Below are 19356 nucleotides of genomic sequence, written 5' to 3' on the forward strand. Positions count from 1 at the left end.
GGTCATCACTTTGACCTTTGCGGATGTTTGATTGAGTTATTTCCTCTGTTATAATTCAAATTTCCTATGGGGTAGTGAGACAGGCCATGTGGTCTACCTCCTGAGGTCTAGACATCATTCCATTTGCCCCAACCACAAGTAAAACTTGCAACAGACTGCTAACAACTGTTGATGACTGCTGAAGACTGCTAAAGAGCCTCTTCCAGTGCACCATCTGTTTTTCTCTTCAAGTCAAGTTTACACACAAGCAATTTAGCTTAGAGATGCTAGTGACTTCCAACATAGTTTAAGTATGTGTTTGAGCATGTGTGGCACTTGACTTGAGCCCTGTGTCATGAGACGATGATAGAACAATGGCATCTACATGCCACGGAAAATTCCATAACCTGTCAACCATTTTCATGACAGATTATTTCCACTGACATGATCATGTCATTGTTACCGGTAATTGTTGTGACAGCTCTCATAATGTTTGATGCAATGACAGCCTGAAAGTATGTGACACAGGAAGCTATCTAACATTTTGACAACTGTCATGTCAAATCCAGGTAATGGTTACATGATGCCATTACATCATCAGACATGAACTGTCATAATGAATCAAAACAGGAAAGGTACTGCATGGCATCTACCATGACATGTTAGTGACCAGATCTTAGAAGTTAAGTTTTACTGCTGAAGGGGTTTTGTAGCATTTCCACAATTTGTTGATTTATGTGACTCACATGTGAATCATGTACTGGCCATCTGCATATCATAAACATGCTTGTGCATTCAGTGTGGCCAAACATGCATCCATCCATACACATATGCATAGATATTATGCATGATTATGCATATGCATTCATGTGTGTGTGTATGTTCATGTGAATGTGCGTGCGTGTTTGTCAGTGAATAATGTCTTCGTTTAAGTGTTTGTTTGTATCTGTGTGTGTGTGTGTGTGTGTGTGTGTGTGTACAGACTGCACCAGGGGCAGCGTCTGGTTGTTTGTTTTAAACCTTTACAGGGGCTGTGTGGTGCAGCTCGCAGCCACCCTCTGGCACGTGTAATGCTGCAAATCATCCCATTACTATTCAGCAAAACATAAATAAACGAATGGCGTCGGCTGCATTTCTGCCATAATCTCCTCTGATCCCGGCGAGCTGAGCCCTGAGCGTCATCCAGACCCACCGATCAGCTCAGCCCTCAGGAGCAGAGAGCTCCCCACTCTCTTGCGCTCTCCTCCTCTCACTCTCCTCCTCTCCTTTTTATCTTTCTCACTTTCTTTCCCTCCCTCTCTCTTATCAGCCTCTCTTTTCCCCTTCTTTGCTTTCAGTGTCTTCTTCCCCCTCTCCACCTCTTCCCTGTGTTCTCTCTTATTCTATCTCTTTCTCTATGTCTTCATCTCTCTGTGTATGGGTCCTTTTCTCATCCTTTCTCTGGCTCTCCCTCTCATTTACCCCCCCACCATCCCAAACATTTCCACAGCCTCCCATCCGGTCCCTCCATTTCAACACAAACACTAACTTTCCTCCAACTCAGTTCTCAGACATGTCACGGCTGCTGTTTGAGAATGCATATGACCTGCCAAGAACTATGTTTAAAAATGCAAATCCCCCAGCCTCTATCCTTTTCCAACACACACGCATACACACACACACACACACAGACACATGCAAGAGAAAAAGGCGTGCTCCAACCCTCACCTAACAATGGAGCTGAGGGAGGCACAAAAGTGGCAGAGAATAATCTTGTTATAGTCAGAGGACTCCCGGACTCCTCACCAGCTGACCTGCAATTTATCAGAGACTTTGAGGAGGGAGAGAGGAAAATAAACCACTGCTAGTTCAGCTCATTTTTTTTTTTGAATGAAAAAGGAGCTGACACAAAACAAGATGATTGACAAATGCAATCCATTTTGTAATGCAAGGATATCGGTGAAAACACAAATAGCCCTCAACATGAGAGTGTTTTGGAGTATAGATAGTCCCTAAGATCTGATTTCTCAAGTGCTCACTGTACAGTACGTATGTGGCCTTGTGGCCTTGTGTGTTAAAGACTAAAGAACCATCAAGTGACATTATGCAATTATACATCTAGCTAGAGCCTGTGACAAAAAAGAGACCAGATGAACAGCCATCTCTCTCTCTGTCTCATCTCTCTCTCTCATATCTCTCTCCAGTCCCTCTTCCCAGTATGACCATTGTGAGAACAACCGATCTCATTGTGCTGGATTTCCACACTGCTCCCTAATATGGTTTGCTTATTTGTAACTTCTGTGTGCAAAATGTTACAGGAATGTTATGCAGGATTTATAGATACAAGAATGTTACAGATAATGCTTCTTTAGTGGCACAGACACACTGGACATCAGTGACCCATCACCTAATTTACAATCAAGGAGCACAACTTTCCAACCAGCAATTAATACCTGATGGCAAAGAAAACTCTATCTTAGTCTATTTAACAATTTCTACACTTATTATAAAGTACTTTATTTTATGGCATTATATCAAAGGTCTTGCAAGATTGTTCGTATCTGAAATCAAGTCAAACATGAATTTGAACCCACTGCCTTTTTTATCCACTCTTGCTCACACCTCACCTCCTATCCTGTGTGCCATTCAGACTGTGTGGGGAACAGTAACAATGAAGGTGGTGCTTCCTTGCGTAAGTGCACATGGTAGACCTGTGGGAACTGCTGCTAAAGTGCTCCGGCATGTTACGAGGTGGAATCACCTTGTATGCCTGAGTGAGTGTGTGTATGTGTGTATACATGTATGTATGAGACCTTGGGCCCTATTTTGCAACCTGGCGTGTGGTGGAAAGCTAGTTATTTTCCTGGCGCAAAGTTAAATTTGTATTTCACATGCCTCTTATATTAAACAACGTGCCAGGGGGTGTGGCAATTAACAACCTAAGGAGGAGATCTGGCGAGTTGTCTAAAAATGCTATCGTACACAACCTAAAACGCATTGCGCCACTGACCAAGAGAAACCTGGTCAGAAGTCCATGGCGAGTTGTTTATATGTTATTTGCACAAGGCACCATTCTTCTATCATCCATGAATGCGCACCAGCGCACGTCCATGCAAAACATTACAAATTACATGATTGGGCTACAATGGGAAACATAATTAGAATAAAGATATTACAAAATACATCTCACAATGAGTAGTTATTCACTATCATTTGCAAATTGGTAATGACGGTTAAAAGTGATTAGGCGAGAGCACAGCTGAAGACGCACTGTCACAAGATATAAGCAACTCCTCTGCAGGATAAACATTGTTTTATTCAGTCATTTAAAGATTATTAGGGTAAGTGTTGCTTTTTCCAGCCTATGTTTTCGATGGCAACCCATTGTCAGTCAATAGTGAAAGTAACTAACTGAGTTCAAAGTGCAAATGTGTGAAGGCTATACTATGCTAGGTTTTAGTACAGCATGGTTTAGTGGAATAACTGTTCCATACAATCTCGCATGCAAGCAGATTCCTTCAAATGCGCCACTGACTGTCAAAATACCGATGCACAATTTGAAGTTGCGCTCCGTGCAGTTGAAGGAAATTACAAATGTAATTCTCATTGGTTTTAATGATGTTACGCCCAAAACACACCCATGACTGATTATGAAACATAAGGCCCACCTTCTTGCGCCGTGCGCCGGACGTTTCATAACTAAACCACACCCAATATGGATTAGACAAACCCCGAAATTTGTTTAAACTATTCGCCAGTGACCATGCGCTTTAGACTTAGCTATAATAGGGCCCCTTGTGAGCGAGTGTTCTAGTGTTGTTCTAGTTTCTGCTCAAGCGACCAATGACACAGAAGGAGATGTCACAGACCAGGTATTGTTTTATTATTGTACTGTGTTTCTATACTGAGCTATACTGAAAATTAAGATTGTTGATAAAAAAGGCAGTGGGTTCGAATTCATGTACTGTACAAATGTTGCAAAGCCCATGACTGTGCTCTACCTCTGAGATGAGAAGGTTGGATATTAGCAGCTAGTGATAAACATAGGCAACATAAGATGCATGAAATGCACTTGGCATGTCCTCTCCTCCACAGAGGTCAATCTGGTGATTTAGCAAAGTTTGTGAGTAAAAAGATATGGCCACTTAACCTCAAGTAAATCAGAGCAGGCATGCATATGTAGGAAAGGGGGAAGGGGGGGGCTTGCGGTTCTCCAGCAGTCCCACTCTGATTTATGGAGCAGCACCTCATCATGAGAGTACACACGAGAGACAAGACGGAGGCAGGAGAGCACTGGGCACAGGCCCAGAGAGGCCATTCCTGATGCAAACGACGGCCTCCAAAGTCCCGCAACGATCTCTCGTCCTCTCTTTCAACACAGACTCCGAGAGAAGTCATGCCTTTGTTAGAAAGCGCACACAGCTCTGTGTCTGACTTTTTGTTATTTTTGTTATTTTTTTTAAAGAAGTTTGTGTGTTCCTTTGCCTCGCCTTCATGCATATATTCTATTGATTTGTTCTGTTTGTCTGTGGCCACTTTGACCCAAAAGGAAACTCACTTGCTGGTGATATTTTCCCCTTTGCTTTCCTGTCTGTTTATATCATTGTTTTCTCCATGCTAAGAACAATCCAGGAGGTCTAGCCTAAACCACCCCTGCAACTAGCTCCTTTCTATCCCCGACGCCTACCCCATCCCACCCTTCCCCCTAACACATCTCTTGTTTGGCCGATTTTCAGAAAAGATCTGCTACACCAACTGGATGCATCACGGAGATACAGAGAACAAATCAATAGTGCAGGCATGCCGTTTGAGACGTGGAGGCTTTTCTATGACCAGTGTTGGAGGGGGCTGCCTGAGAAGTGGTTCACGGCGCCTTGCGAGTTTCCCCTCACTGAACAATGTGTCAGTGATGTGTGTATGCTTGTGTTGGTCCTGAACCAAGCTGCTCGTAGGGCATGTGCTGTGTCTACTCCAGCATGCACGATGCACATATAAATGCAAACTCACACAGCCACCCACACACATATACACACACATAAACACACACACACATACACACTCAAGTGTATGTTCACACTTTACATAGGCCCACACACAAGATACACACATACACAGAAACACCAAGACATACAGTCAGATTTACATGCATACATGGAAACCTTGGAAGACACAAAATCAATCTATATACACATGTTATGTATTCTGCCCCCCTGCAGAGCAGAATGCCCCCCCCTTTCCCAAACTACACAGAAACATGGAAACATATACACAAACACACATGCACAAGCACACATACACATACACACACACAAGCACACACACACACACACACACATGCACAAGCACACACACGCACATGCACATTAAAAGTCCTCAGAGTCTCTAGCCTGCACCATGCGGAGTCATCAAAGAGGGAGGTCTGGCTCAGACAAGTCCCTGGAGAGCCCAGTGGGGGCGTCCATTAATCAGGCAATGAGAGCAGGGCAGCGCTTAGAAAGTCCACGTACATCTTCCCACAGAGCCTCTCCCCTCTTCTCTCCTCTTTCTCTCCTTTTCTTTCTATCTTTCTCTCTCTCCCTCCCTCCCTGTCTCCCGTACGCCTCCCGGAGCAGAGTTCAAATGCTCGGCGGAGCGACTGAGGCTGGAGTCTGAGCGCAGGGTCAGGCAATAATCATGGCGGCGTGTCCGAGACTGTGGTGAGATGGGCCTGGGGGAGAGGTGTGTGAGAGAGAGTGTGTGTGTATGGGGAGGGGGGGGGGGGGGGGGGGGCACTCTCTTATGTCTCTATTCCCCCCACAACTCTACATCTGAATTAGAGCTTGGGCTTCTGCCCTCTCTATTGCAGACGCTACCGCTGTTGCTGCTGCTGCTGTTGCTGCTGCTATTGTTGCTGGAAAATTGCCAATTCAATTTCCCATGCATTTGCTGAAAATTAGTGGGACTCAAAATGAACCTCCCGTGTCCCTGCAGGGCGTACAATGATTGTATATTAATCCACAGTCCGATCTGCCTAAGCGTGCCACACACGCACCGCACCACACAAACACATGCATGCATGCACAAGCATGCACAACGCACACACACACACAGACTCTCTTTCTCTCTCACATACACTCACTCTCACACACACACACACACACACTCTCTCTCTCTCACACACACACACACACACACACACACACACACACACACACACACACACACACACACACACACACATGCCCATGACGATCATTGGGATATCCATTGCAAAATGTTCTGGTTCAACGCACTCAACCTGCTGGGGTCAGACGGGTCACCGCGTTGTCAGCTAGCCTGTGAGGGAGCTACCTGTTGGGCTGAGGCTCGGAGCATTCCCATTATCCAATAGTGACCAGGGCTCATTGCCTGCAAGACCTTGTCAGCACATTCTGACAGTGTTCCCATTCGGGGAAGGGGGACGAGTCGCGGCTAGGCCTTGCGTTCTCAGTGCACTTGGCCTGAGTCCAGGGTAATTTTTGTAAGGACAAGTAAACTATCAGGCCTCTCTGTGACAAGAGAGCACTCTGTATGATATAACCAGATGCAAGACGGCAGCGATGGCCTCTGCATGCAAATGCTCTGAAAGCACAGCCACTCGCGGATGGCCACTTAGATTCATTTGTCTCTTTTTGTGTTTTTCCCCCCTTTGCTGTCTGTTTGAACTGTTCCCGTCAGCAATCTTCATAAAAACATAGTGGAACAAATTCTCTTAAACGTCAATGGGAATTTGGCTCTGATGTGCTGTGCATGGAGGGAAAATGTATGGTAGAGCTAAAATGTATCTCTGCTTTATGATTCATCACCATTTACAATCTATATGCTTCACACTCCTAAATAACCTGCCCCTCTGTGACACTTTAACCACACGTAGGGCAGCAAAATTAAAATGAACAAATAACACAAGCACAGCACTGGTGATAACTGGTCATAAACGTTAGTTCCTCGCCATCAAACTGCAATCCAGTGCCTGCCTCCTATAATCAGAGAAGGCCATTTTGTTGCTTGGCCCAAGAAGAAAGTAGTAATTTCTCAACATAAAAGCACAGCAAATCAGGACAGTTGGATGTTTTGGGATCGAAGTGTGAGGGCGTTGGGTTGGTGTGGTTACGGGGGTAACAGAGAGAGCTGGGAGCATAAAGCAGTTATTTTACCACACAGAAGCCTGTAATTAACTGTATCACACAGTCTGCCTCCACCCTTTGTGTTTTTATTTAATGTGATGCAGCATTGATTTCAACCCCCTAATTAAGTTGGTACAAAGAGGTTTAGGGGCTGCGTGTTGGGTGCAGAGTGCAGAATTGCATATTAATGGCCAGTTTTGGTCGGTCCACACCAGATGCACTCTAAGTACCGGTACACAGCAGATAGATACACACATGCATACACAGACTCATGCATGCATGCAAAAAACAATTTCAAACAAGATAATATAATTAAGGATGAAAAGTCAAAATTTCAGTACAGGATTTTTGTAGCACGGAAGAAATAGTATGGGGAATCGTGTAATTTTAGGAACGGTTCATTCACACAAAACAACCTGTTTCCAATTTTTTTCTTAATTTTCAGTGCCAAAATTCAAGATGGCGGACAATATATGCAGAAAAGTAATATAAAGGCTTAAAGTGGTCAGATTTTTTGATAAATATACACATAATAAGGTAGACAAGTGAGATATAGACTATTTACAAAAGATGTATTGCATCATCTGCCAAGAAATTTGGAGAAAAAATGGAAAAAATAGAAAAAAAATTAAAAAAATCTGCATCTTGTTTCATTATTGAAGAGTTCAACAAAACATTGTCATTGTCACTCAAGTATTTATCCTCACCACTGTCACTGTCTTTTTAATATTGGTGCACATCTCCTCAGAGCCTTCACACCTGTAAAGTTGTGTGAATGGTAAGTTGTTACTCTTGCAAGAACACCTATACTGCATTGGCTGGCAAGACAACAGCACTTCACAAGCTCCACAACAGCCTCTGGTGCTGGTGGAAGTTTTGACAGAACAGGAGCCCATTGCCTATCAACAATTTGCCTCCATCCCAGTGATAGTGAGTCAAGAATCTTTGGAGCAGGCACTGTATCTTGTGGCCAAACATTTGCTTGCCTGTGTGCTCTCAGAATTTCAATTTCAACTTAATTTCACTTATAGAGCGTCAAAACGTAGCCCATGTCTCATGGCACTTTACAGAGTGTTAAATATTCAGACAGAGCCCATGAGTAACAGGGGCGAGGAAAAAAAACAAGAATTGGAGAAACATATAGGATGAAACCTCAAGCAGATCCACGACTCAAGGGCCTGACCCATCTGCCTGGGGTCAGTTACAGGACAGTAAGGTCTATATAAAGAGAATAGAACATGGTATTTAGAGCCACCTGAGGTATATGTTACAAAGTGGTTAGATGGTTACATAACCAGTATGATAATGCATGAATCCTATTTAGTGTTAAATTCAAATAGTCCAGTGTAGGGGATGAATTGTCCATAGGGATTAGGAGTTGTCATCGGGCAAGTAGTGGGTCTCTAGGCTGCGCGGGCAGGAATCTGAGCATGCGGACAGCAATAGGCGATGGTAGGGCAATCATAGGGATTAGATTTCTCTAGTTCCCGAGTTCCAAAATGTATCTTTTGTCAACGTTCTCCAGCGGCCATGATAATGAGACTGTCTTTGTTGATGTCTGGTACCCTGCGAAGGGCAAGCTCCAAGACATCTGTGTGACATGTGTAGATGTGTGGGGTTTTGGCAAAATTACTTACTGCTACTGCCACCTTTGTGTGTGTGAACTGTGACTGGCAGTTTACATAGTTCAACAGCTTTATGAGCAAGGTAGAGGACGAGGTTGGTTTTGGTTTCCTTCAATCCCAGGAAAGCTTTAAAGTCTTTGGTGTAGTCTTGTATTTTGTATCCCTTATCATGTGCTTTTCCTATTGTATGGACCTGTTTTGTCCTGTCTTTCATGGAGTTTGTGATGGTATAGTTGTTAAATAATAAGTAGCATATATGTCATTGTAGCCTCGTGCCTGACTTTCAACATTTTCAAAGAAGCATTCTGCCAGATCTTAGCAACAGTTTGTCACTTTTCCTGACAACCATCTCCATGCCATGCCATCTATTAAGATGCTATCCAATGTCTGTGTTAATTGCACTGAGCTACTCTCTGTAGATTGTTCTCAGATCTCAGATGATGCTGTTTCTGAAACCAGTCACAATTCATGGATGAAGGCAGACTTAGCTCTAGTGGGCAGCATTAGGCTTGCATTTAATCAACAAATTCATATGTTCCCACAATTTCCTGCAAGTCCTGTTAACATAATTATTGAGCTATTATTAAGCTAGCACACACCCCCATTCTCATCAATGGGACTGAAGTGGAGTGTATCACCAGCTTCAGATTTCTGGGTGTCCACATCTCTGAGGACCTCTCTTGGACCCTCAACACCTCTACCCTGATCAAGAAGGCTTACCAGCGTCTCTTCTATCTGAGGAGGCTAAAGAAGGTCCACCGCCTCCTCAGATCTTGGTGAACTTCTACCCCTGCACCATCAAGCGTATCCTTACCAACTGTGTCACAGTTTGGTATGGCAACTGCTCTGCCCACGACCGAGAAGCATTGCAGAGGGTGGTGAAAACTGCCCAATGCATCACCGGTTCCTCACTCCCCTCCATTGAGGCCATCCAGGGCAAGTGATGCTTGCATAAGGCGCACAGCAGGTTCAGAGGAAGCTTTCCTGCAGCTGAACTCTAGCTCTGCATCCTGGTGACAACCAACCTACAAAGCCCCCCCCACCCCCGCCCAATGCCTCCTTGCCTGTGTCTGTTGAGGTGTCCACGACCATAGCAACCTTGACAGGGACAACAAGGAGGCAGACACCTACCCCCCCCCCCCCAATGTTTGTTGTTTATACATTGTTCACATTACATAGCCATATTTATTCTGCTCTTATAAGGTAACTGCTAATATACACTGCACATATTTATATTACTCTAAACCTCTCTACCTTATATAAATGAACTGTATACTACTGTCTACACTGCATTAAATTTCTTGACCTGTCTATGCACCACCTGTCTATACTTTGTTTATCAAATTGCACTTTTCTCCTTTTTTGCACTTCTGGTTAGACGCAAACCACATTTCATTGTCTTCATACTTGTACTCTGCAATGACAATGAAGTTGAATCTAATCTAATCTAATCTATTGTGGTGAGTGCAGAACATTACTTTAATTCAAATGATTATTAGGTTATGTGAAGGAAACTTTTAATCAGTCAATGTGTTTTTCCGGGTATGCCAATAAATAGCATAATGGTGGTTACACTCATCACTGGTTGATAATCATGACATCTCATGTCACCCATGGTCATATTTATTACCTAAGCCATTCAATTGTATTAGTAAATGTATGTATATAATGTTAATACCTAACATATATCCATTTAAAATGTTTAAAAAGGCGATTATTTGCAATTTTGGTGATATATCCATCATGTTGGATTTTGGACCTGTGCAGTCCGGGAAAAAATTGGTAACAGGTAATTTTGCAAACTATAGGGTCTGAAGAAGTGAAAAAACATAATTTGCAAAAATCTATATGAAATGTTCCAAACACCTTTTTTGCTACATATGGCCCTGCACTAGAAGAACTAAGGGGGAAAAAAAGGAAAGAGAAATAAATGTGGTTACATCAAATCTAATTAAACGACTAATCTCCACATTTAACCCCAGATAACTGCAAAATTGTCCCCCAGAACCATCTCACAACAACAGATCAGATAAACCTTTGGGTGCTAATTTGCAGGTCATGGGAGTTCAAAGGCACCCTGCACCACCCAAGGGCTGCGGTTCTGTTCTCTCAGTGGTGATAACACTTGACCCCTCTTCCCAGCTCTCAAGCCTGTCCTTGCTGTTACGGATGCGTATCTGCTCTCACCACCACTGACCTAGAAATCCAGAGAGTGCGGGATCGTCATACCTATCAGTCCTTCGGCCTACTTTTTGACCCATAAGAAGTGTGTCGAGATATTTGAGGGGTTTTATATTTTTGAGGGTCTTTAAAGATACAAAAGGGGCTCTGACCTCTGAACTTTCATAAACTGTGCCCATGGCGCTAGGCCGCCAGCAGGAATTACAGAATCGATCTGCATATCCTGGATTATACACACTTGGAGAACTCGCTAATCCATAAAAGACAAAAGCCTTCGTGCTAAACACAAAGCACTGATGTCAACCCTGCACTTCCTCCCAGCGAGACCGAAACTAAACGCAAATCTCGTCCAGTCCAGCAGGCCCACACAACAGAGCCCGAAAACACCCACCTCCAAAAGCCCTCTCTCAAGTTAGCAAAAAGTCTTGAGCTTGGGGGGGAGCTGTTAGAGGAATGCAGCGTGCTTTCGACTGCAGCAGTGGGAACACAGATTAATGTGCAAAAGTCTTGCCGTTCTGCTTAGGAGAGACTAAGCGAGGGGAGTAAACAATTAGAATAATTACATTCCCATCTCTTCATTCATTCTTTTACTTGGCTTATAAGCCAAAAGCTCCCGCGGTAAGCATATTAATGGTCAATGTGAATGCACTAATGGATAACTGGATAAAACGCATTACACATTACTTCATTACCTATGCTGCGCAGGTCCGGGATCAGAATTAAAGCTCCTCGTCGCTATGCTGGTGAAGTGGAGCCTACCCACGGCAAGCAAGGTGCAATATTGTGCCTGTTCACACCGAGGGGAATGGTAGTTAATCATCGCTCCTGCGGTAAAATGTAAGCATTAGATTTTGCCCGGAGCTTGAAATCTGAGCTTTTTGTTTTCCTAACCTCCTCGATGCGGTGTGCGTTATGGACAAACACTGACTGTAATTATACCCCAAACAAAAGCACCTTAAAAAAGCAGCTTACAGTAGATTGCTGACGGGACCGAGGACAGGCCAGCCCCCCTGGGATGTCCTCTGTGCTGGCCAAGGGGAGGTGTGACATGTCACAATGGCTAACCTTGGCAGTGGCCCTGTGGAAAGATCTACAGCCTGTAGACAAGTGCACCCACTAGCATATTATTCCTCTGGCCATGTGTTTAATCTAGCGTAGTAGGCAACACGAGGGCTTTTAGGAGCGGTCCAAGTTTGATGTACAGCGGAGAGTTCAAGGCGGGGAGGTCACGTTTCTCATTGTCTCGCTGCCCACAGTCACAGTCCAACGAACGGCACACGTGTGTGCACGCCTGGACACACACTCAAACATGTCGGATCCGCAGTCATGCACGCGCGCACAAATACACACACAAATAAATATACACACTCAAACACAAATAAACACACACACACACACACACACACACACATGGGTGCACTGTGTGGCCAGGGACAGGCTGGTGTTTCAGTCCCTGGATGCCCTCTACAAAGAAATCACAGCCTCTTTCCCGACCGCAGCATGGCATCAATGTCAACAGCTCAGCCCACATCATAAATCAGGAGCTGGAGATAACACTTGATAGCACCCCAAGTGCCAAACTTTACAGGACCACAAATGGATATGTACAGCCACACTTACATGGCATCTAGTCAATGCTACGCCTACTGACAAGCTAGACAAAACATGAGCCAAGCACACAATCTAATACTTTCAACACAAGGCCAAGTAGTCATAAAATAATAAAATATGGGATAGGTGTATGAAGGTAAACATATTAGGAATATTTTAAGACTTTTCCACGGGTTTTGGAGATGATAAAATGTCCAGGCCTCTGACCTTAAAACTTTCATACACCTGTGCCCATGGTGAGGTGGTAGCATGGCACGAGGGTGAGGGAAAGCCTCGCTTCAAGCAAGAGTAGCAGAATCGATCTGCATATATCTACATTTCATTTATTTAATGCTAATACATACACCTACTGGCAAGCCTGTCGAAATAAAAGCCAAGCATGCAAACAACACTTCAAAACCAGAACGGCAAGTAATCATAAACAAATCAAACACAAAATAGGTGCTTGAAGGTAAACATAGCCATCCACCATACATCAAATGCACACATCTTTACAAACACCCCTCCATAAGCTCTGGGTAGTGAAATTAATTGAATAACGGCGAAACAAGGCGGGTGAACTTTGACCAGGAGCATTTCAATATCAGATGAATGTGGCCCCTGTCCAGTCCGTGGGGTTGAGGCCAGTTCACTGTGGTGTGGCTTGAGCTGCCCTCTGCCCTCCCTGTCCTTTTTTTTTTTTCACGGCCTTTAACCAATTAGCTGAGCTCAGGTGGAATCACCTTGCTGTGCCGTGTGGTCTGGAAGCTGGCCTTGAAGCCAAAGTGTTTTCCACTGGGGTCCTCAACTGAGCCCGCATTGGTTCGAGTTGTTTTGTTCGCCTGGAGAGTGCTCAGGTGAAAAAAAAGAAGGGGGATTGTCAATGCACATCACACTCAGCTCATGATTAACTCCCATCTTGGTGCACTACGGCAGGATATCAATATAAAACAACTGCCATTTTGCTCCAGCTATCTGCCATTAGCCAGTGGCTAGGATTCAGCTCCAGAATGTGTGTTGAGCACGACGACAATGCTGCATATTCTGAAGCCACAGCAGAAAATTCCAAGTAAATCGTGCTCTTTTAAATATGAGGAATGCAATTAACTGGAGTAAGTAAACTTTTGCCTTGAGGTTCATTCTTCCTAAGCATGCTTTGTTGCGAATAATTTCTGGTCAACTTTAAAATGACATCAAAGGGATTGAGCTTTATTCCTCCTGCTTCTTCCTCTCTCTATCTCTCTCTTTTTAATCAGTCAGGCAGGCAGCACGGAAGGTCATTCTGCAGAGGAAAATTGCACCAACTTTCTTAAAGAGCCCTGCGTACATTATGATGGATGGATGTGTTGATGCTAGATAAGGGTTCCAGATTGCACATATTGTAAACTAGGAAGGAGTGAAAATTGTCTGCAAGGCCAACTGTCATTATGATATTAATACAAAGATGTCAACCTTGCTTGTCTAGATCAATAATGATTAAGTCTCAAGGCATGTAAGCTGTCTATTTATTCAGCAATAACAAGGCAATCCGGGCTTACAAAAATAATGTAGTCACTTTAACAGCCATCATCACAAAGTAGAAAAATGAGACACCTTCCATTAAACCAGTCTGGGGTTTCCATCCATGAGCACATCCAAATACGGTTCCCATATATATATATATGAGGCTGATACCAAATGTGAACCAAATTATATTGCACGATGTCTGCGCTTGTGTTCATGAAAGAGGAGGCCTGTGCATCAGCCCTGATCATGCAGCTAATTGCAATGCACACATGTGTCATGTGGGGGGACTTTGGTAGAGGGGAGGGGCCCTTGTGTGTGTACTGGCAATGACCCATGGGGTCAGTAAAAGTGGCCCTTTATCCTCACACCCATCCACAGAGCGTAATGAGATGAGCCACCAACTCCCAAGTGGTCCAGCATCCAGCACTGTAAATTCAGTGTCCTTGGGGTGGGGGAAGGGAAATGCAATTCATGGGGTCTGGTTCAGGTTCCCTTAACACCAACCAGAGGCCCTCAGACCACCACCGGCAGTGCAGCGGCACACTGTCTTCTCCAGCACGCCGTTTTCTCTAGAGCACCGAGGAACGGGTGGGCTGCCATCATGTGACGGTGCAAAAAGAGAAAAGCCAGACAAGCCAGACTGGGCAAAACTTTTCAAAGAGGAGGAAAAACTTTCACTGCAGATTGAACCAATTATCTGCAGCACTGCGCCGAGTGCTTAAGTGCATCAGTAATTTCAGTGAGACATTCATTGCCTTTTCAGTAACTAGATAAAGTCATTTGCATGTGGGGTGAATGTGTGTGTCTATGAGAGAGATGACATATATTCTAAAGGTATGTGCGTAGACGTGTGCAGACTTCAGGTGGTTACCTAACGGCTTCCTATTAGCACATAAGAGGTGTGCTGCAATGGATGAAGCCGGTGTGCGTGTATGTATGTACAGTATGTATGTATGTATGTGTGTGTGTGTGTGTTGGTGGTTAGGCATGACTCAATGCTGCGGAGACAGGTCGAGTGAGAACCCAAGCTGATTAATTCACTGCGTGTTCATGAGACACCCTGAGTGGGCAGCGAAGCATCCCCAGCTTGTGCTCACAAAAAAGCCCACAGCTACGCCACAGTCCAGAAGATGGAGGAGGAAAATAAAATGCAAGAGATGGAGAGTGACAAAAAATCCATCAGTGATCCTATGTTTCAAAGGCCTTAACATGTTACATTACTGCCACCCCCCTCCTCTCTTGTTAAGAGTACTGTCTGCTTAACGGCTTGGCGACTCTGAGCTTGAGAGATAGGCTACAAGATAGAAAGGCACTTTATTAATCAAGCATGTGTAAAAGTATTGAGCAACAAGCAGCTGTGTTTTAATTAACATACTGTGTTGTGAGACTGAGAACATGATTATTGTTTAGCAGGACTGAAAGGCAGTGACCCTTCAGAATAGAAATAGGCTAATTCCTAGCCTCTTAGCTTAGGCAAGTCCCTAACGCATACAAACGACCAGGAAGCGTTGCCGGGGTGTAAACTAGCAGCCGCGCAACATCACATGTAAAACGTTTCCTATTAGGACAAATAATTCCTGATGAGTGCTGTGGCCGGCACTTTCCAGACGGCTAAACGGGGACTATAACAAACTATAATGAGTCACAGTCAGCTGAGGCCAGCTGGTTCTTAAATTAATGAAAAAATAATGTGGCATTCGGGTTTACGTCTTCTGTACAATACCAGACTCTGATCTTCCTTCTCCCTCTTTCTCAGTCTCTGTCTGTCTTTCTCCCTCGTGTTCTCACTATCCCTTCCTTTCTCTGGGTCTCCTCTGATCTCCCCATCGTTCCCTCATATCCTATCTCTCCAAGTCCTTTTCATGATGCACATGCAGCCTGCACCAAAAATAAAATGTTTGTAGGGGTTTGCAGTGGTCATAATGTCTGATAGTCCAAGCTGGATGAAATGGCATATGTCCACATCCTAAATGACCATATGCTGTTGAGGAGAAAATATTAATAAAAATTATATATATAAGAGTAGACAGAAATAAGATTGGATGAAACCCTAATGACAGGTTTCTAAATACTCTGATCTTTGCAATAAATTAATCTCATATCAAGAATGACAACATTGTTCTGCTACACCCAGAGATCCCTGCAATTTCTATATCAGCTACTCACAGGTTATGTACAGTAGTGGATATTGTGGATGTATGCATATGTATTGACTTTCCCTTTTATTATCATTATTTATTCATTCAGCGTACGCTTTTATCGAAATGAACTCACAGACGTCAATTATTACAGGGTCAGTCGCCACAGAGCAATTTAGGGTTAAGTATCTCAAGAGCACAGTGGCACCCAGGCATTGAACCCACAACCTTTCTGGCTACTGTCACATGCTAGCCCAGCTCCAATTAGCCTCTAAAGCACCACACCTTCTTTTACACGGAAAATGGCATATTTAAAAAAAAAATGTCCTTTCATGTGAATAAAGATGGAGCCTCATATATCATCTGACGTGTTTAGCCACAAGGCAGAAGTTAAAGATTTTAGCTGGGAGAGAGAGCTGTTTTGCTGTCACCGCTGACAGCATCATTGGGTGTTTCATTACTGCTTGGGGGGCCACTGTCACCTAAGAGCACCAAATCAGACTTGGCACCACCAGTGGAAGATGCTGCTGCAAACAAAGCAGCATTATGGCCAGTGGACTAGAGTCTGTGGTAGTGAGGTACTGACTGTAGTCACGGTTACTGGTTAGACACTGGCTTTCTCATCAGCAAGAGCATACCCTTCCTTGTCACTCTGCATAAGTATGGCAGGAGCATTGCACACACCCGTGTGGTAAAATTGTTATACAACCGTTGCATTGTCCTATTTCAATCTGTGATAATCCATATGCTGACTTTGTCATCCAGTGTGCATGGATGTTTTATGCTCTATCCAGGGAAAAATGTCTGATTCTTACTGCACCACACGATTGAGATATGGTAACGTCCAGTAAGCATGATCTGATAACTGGCTGCACAGCTGTTTGCATTGGAATACTTATATAGTGGGCCACATGGTAGCACAGCCATGTTTGAATATGTAAAACACACACACAAGAGGGCAATCACACACACACACAGATATGAACACACTCACACACACTTTATTAGCAGTGAATGGCCAAGAAGCTGTAGTACATGCAGGCTTTCATCTTGATAAGCTCCTGGGAGTGTGTGGGGGTGAGAGGGGGATCAGAGCTACAGTCATCAAACCATGACCTCCACACGTCAGACACAAAGCAGATCTGGGAAACTCTCCAAATTCCTGCTTGAAGACATGTTTGGACTTCTGAGTGTGCAGTTGTTGTTTTTTTCACATAAACTGTCCAGAGTAAAGCCCACACTGAGTTGAAGAGAAGCCTGTTGTCGTTTGATAAAATTCCAGCTGAGTTTAAAGATGGTTCTGATGCAATTTCAGCAGATGTAAAGAATTCTGTGAATTTCCTTAAGTTGTTTACTTTGACGTTGAGATATTTTACGTATATGTTTTTACTCTGCTCAAATAGACAAATTCTACACGATCTTCACCGTGAATGTCTGATGCGCACTGCCATCTACAGGCCAGCGATTCTTGTCATTGAACAATAAAGTGCAAGTGGGGGATCTGCTACCACTTCTGTATGGTGCGTAAAGGATCATTTTCAACCGCGTGTGAGTTAACATCTGTAAGAAGGTAACCATGTAACCATCTGGATGCAACATGCAACGTGTAACTAACAAGGCCGTTCACAATATCCTGTTTACAAGCTAATGTTTGTCCAATATATACAAAGTAAAAGTGTAGTCTCAGAAGGAAGATAACAAGAAGGAAGTGTGTGGAGGGGGGTGTTCATGACTGAACGAATAAACGACTAAATAAGATTAAGAGCATTTCCGAATTAAAACATGAACACTTAAGTCGTACACATATTTGTAAGATCCTAACGAGTTTTGCCTCCACACCCATGTCAAACTAAATCAGACGGACATCAAGATAACTGGAATTCACAGCTTTCTCTCTAAAAAAAAGTATTAAAAAATATTGATTACATTTAGCTCAGACATCTTTTAGGTCTGAATTTAGAGAAGGCCTTCGGCTCATCCTTGTCCAAACAACCTAATATGTCCTGCAGTTGACGTCAGGAGACCGTCAATGCTTAAAAGTAAACTTAGCACCATGGACAGCGCCGCAGTCTAAATTCCTCTCCTTAGAAGCGGTTCGTCTACAAATCTTCCGGGAGAAAAAGGCTTACATCATTACAGTAGTGGCGAAAAACTTAGCCAAATGCAACCAATCATTAGAGTATGTGATTTCCATTATATTCACATATTTACGATTTGAAATAGTTTGACAGAACACCAAAGCAGACAAGCGTGGTAACGCACAAACACGTTCACACAAAAACACACACGCCGACGCGCAATCACGCCAGCGTGCAACCTACACACATACACACACACACATGCAAACACACTCGCGGTTGCGCTCCAACTGGTGCTCCTGGCTTGGCCATGAATAGAAGTCTCAATGTTTCCCCACAATTGTAGAAGTTTAAAACAAAGATATTTCGAAACGCCAACTCCTCGGGACAATTTTGGTTTAGTTGTCATGAGGAATCTGTGGCTGAGCAGATTATATGACACAGCATACACAAGCAAACTATCGTCAGCGTGAAAAACGTACCTGTCTCGTTTTTTCCAAATCGCCTTCCGCAGATTCAGGACTACAACATATCCTTGTTTAGATCAACTGGTCACGACCCGGCATTTCCATGAAGAAATAGACAGTTTATGCTGCGTTCAAGTATCTCGAGATAACAGGGGGTGAAGGGAGTGGCGAATATTTTTGCTTCAATACTCGGTCTGTCTCAAGATTTGCGAATAGAACCGGCAATCGCTAGTGTAGCATGAATAACTATAAACAGCTAATGCGAAATGAAGCACGACATGTCCCATTCCAAACTGGCGCAATTGCCTTCCCTCTCGGAAGTTTGAAAAAAAAAACGGCGCACTTCTTACTGTTCCCTCGTAAACTGCTCCTTTCAGGCCCGGAAACAACACAGGCAACGGTTGAAGAAGTGGTCCTGAAACAAGCGTACGTTGTGGAGCACGCCGCTAGTCAGGCTGTCTCCGCCGGCAAACCGAGGGGTGGGGGGGAAGAGAGTATTTTCATCGTCCGTGTTATCATGCGAAAGAGCACATACAGTAGGCTACGTTTCAAGTACAACCGCAGCGCCCGGCGCCTTTGCCAGCGAGAGACTGATGAGGAATTCTGCAGAGCTCTACGTACGCGAGAGTGACGCAGATGATGTTTAATAAGGCAATAGGCAGTGATGAGAC

The 19356-nt window shown here is 43.9% G+C and overlaps 1 protein-coding gene across 1 annotated transcript in view; it reads right to left on the reverse strand.

Annotated features, from left to right (window-relative positions):
• Positions 1 to 18945, reverse strand: part of nlgn1 (neuroligin 1) — a 203201-nt gene extending 184256 nt beyond the window's left edge. The window contains exon 1 of the mRNA XM_042057468.1: positions 18701 to 18945. The gene's annotated coding sequence lies outside the window, so the exon portion shown is untranslated. The remainder of the gene's footprint in view (positions 1 to 18700) is intronic.
• Between the last annotated feature and the right edge of the window lie 411 nt (positions 18946 to 19356).

This window comes from Alosa sapidissima, chromosome 12, assembly GCF_018492685.1.
Source record: "Alosa sapidissima isolate fAloSap1 chromosome 12, fAloSap1.pri, whole genome shotgun sequence".
In the NCBI taxonomy this organism is placed as follows: Eukaryota; Metazoa; Chordata; class Actinopteri; order Clupeiformes; family Clupeidae; genus Alosa; species Alosa sapidissima.